We start from the raw sequence: 2,014 nt of genomic DNA on the forward strand, positions 1-2,014 counted from the left end.
TATCTGGAGGACTTTTCCCTTCGGGGGTTCAAAGTCCGTTCTCTGAGGCAAGGCTCCCTCTCTGCCTCCCTGTCCTTCCCATTCGCCTCCCCGGAAGCCAGCTCTCCTCCCGGTTTCCTGGATCCCTTGGCCACGGTCCTCTGTTGCAAACACAGGCAGGTGCAAAGAAGATGCGAAAGGCTGCCCGAGCCACGCGAACGGAAAGCTGAAGCCAGGGAGCCAGGAAGGGCTGGCTGCTGAGGGAGGACGTGTCCTGTCAGGAGGCTTTTCAACTCCCTCTGACAGATGCGGCCTGGAGGGGCGGGGCCCGGCCGGGGCCCTGGGGTGGTAGGGGTCGGGTGTGAGGGGGTGGGTGGGGAGGCGGGGGGAGGCGGGAAGAGAGGGAGGCCCCCGAGTGAGGGGACACCAAAAGCCTCAGCCATCAAGACTCCTCGTCTTTGCATCCAGCGTTCTCAAACTCAAAACGAACGCAAGCTCATCCACCAGGAGCAACGTAGCAGCGTTTCCAAGCGAGGCAGGACCGCCCGAAGGCGAAAGCAGAATGGGATCCTAGTCAGGTGGAGCTTGAAACTCAGACCCACCCACCCCCCTACCCCCCCCCACCACCACCACCTCCCCCCCTCCCCCCCACCCCGGGAAGGGGGCTTCTGGAAGGAAAAGCGAGACAAACTGACAGGGACAAACTTAGGTCGGGAAAGGAGTGTTGATTGTGAATGAGCCTCTCAAGGACAAGCAAGCGGGTACCAGGTTTTAGAAGATGACCTGCAGCGGCAGAGACGCCAGCAAAGGCAGAAGCCATCCCGTCTTGGGTGAGGTGCCCGAGACGCTCCTCTCTAACCCAGTCCGCCCTGTCCTTGGAGAAGCGGGCGGTGTCTGGAAAAGCCTGACCAGGTGCCTTTCCTCGGTGGGCGGGGCTGGTCGCTTTGGGACCCGTTTGGGCCTCCCGGCACCGCCGTGGAATCCGTTCCACCTGACAGGACGACTCTACCCGGCGGCTGGGGCGGCGGGGGCGGGGCGCCGAGGGAAGGGCTGGGGTGTCACCGGAGCGGGAGCCGAGCGGGTGGGAAGAGGCCGAGGCCAGAGGGAGCCGGCCGGCGGCGTGTGCGGCGTCGGGGTCCCGGTCCCGGTCCCGGTCCCGGTCCCGCCGGGCTGGCCCCGATTGGCCCTGGGTTCGGGTGGGGCCGCGAGCTGGAAGGGTTGGGCTGTGGCGGGGAGGGGTTGGGCCCTGCCCATGGGCGGCGCCGGCGGGCCCGCGGTGCGGAGGGGGGCGGGAGGGGAGGGGGAGGGTGGGGGGGGTCGGGCTGGCTGGAGGGGTGGGGGGCGTCCGCGGAGGACGGAGGCCGGAGGCCGCAGGACGGAGGAGGGGCGGCAGGAGCGCGGAGGGAGCCGCGCCCGGCCGGCGGCAAAAGGCGAGGGAGGCAAAAGCCTACAGCACCCGGTATTCCCAGGCGGTCTCCCATCCAAGTACTAACCAGGCCCGACCCTGCTTAGCTTCCGAGATCAGACGAGATCGGGCGCGTTCAGGGTGGTATGGCCGTAGACGCTGGCGCCTGCCGCCGGCGCCCCTAAGAAGCCGCGCCGCGTCGCCCGGCCCGCGGCTCGCGCGCGCCCAGGCCTCTGTGACGCGCACCCGCCGCCGGCGCCCCCTGCGCCCGCGCCCGGCCTGCCGCCTTCCTCCCGCTGCTGCCTCCCGCCGCGGCCGCCTCGGGCGCGGCCAGCGGGCCAGCCAAACCCTGCGCTGCCCCGCCCTGCTGCCCTCCCAGGGCGCGGAGGCCTGGAGCAGCCCGGGGTGCGAGGAGGCGGGGCGGGGCGGGCGGCGGTGGGAAACGAGGGGTGGTGGGGGCGGCGGTGGGGGCGGGGATGGGGGCGGGGCGCCTGGCTGGGCGCTCTCCCCTCGCGGCCCGGGAACACTCCAGGCCGCCCTGGCCGCTCGGATCCGGCGATGGGTCGCAGGAGATGCGGCTGCTGGGAGGGGGGTGGCGCGGGGCACTTGGCCCGAGGCGTCGGGGCGTCG

At 71.0% G+C, this 2,014-nt stretch overlaps 1 non-coding gene across 1 annotated transcript; it reads right to left on the reverse strand.

Annotated features, from left to right (window-relative positions):
• Positions 1-1,423: 1,423 nt before the first annotated feature.
• Positions 1,424-1,542, reverse strand: LOC139043706 (5S ribosomal RNA). The gene has a single exon (XR_011500774.1). It is a non-coding gene; the product is annotated as a 5S ribosomal RNA (ribosomal RNA).
• Positions 1,543-2,014: the final 472 nt, after the last annotated feature.

Source organism: Equus asinus, unplaced genomic scaffold (genome assembly GCF_041296235.1).
Source record: "Equus asinus isolate D_3611 breed Donkey unplaced genomic scaffold, EquAss-T2T_v2 contig_33, whole genome shotgun sequence".
NCBI lineage: Eukaryota > Metazoa > Chordata > Mammalia > Perissodactyla > Equidae > Equus > Equus asinus.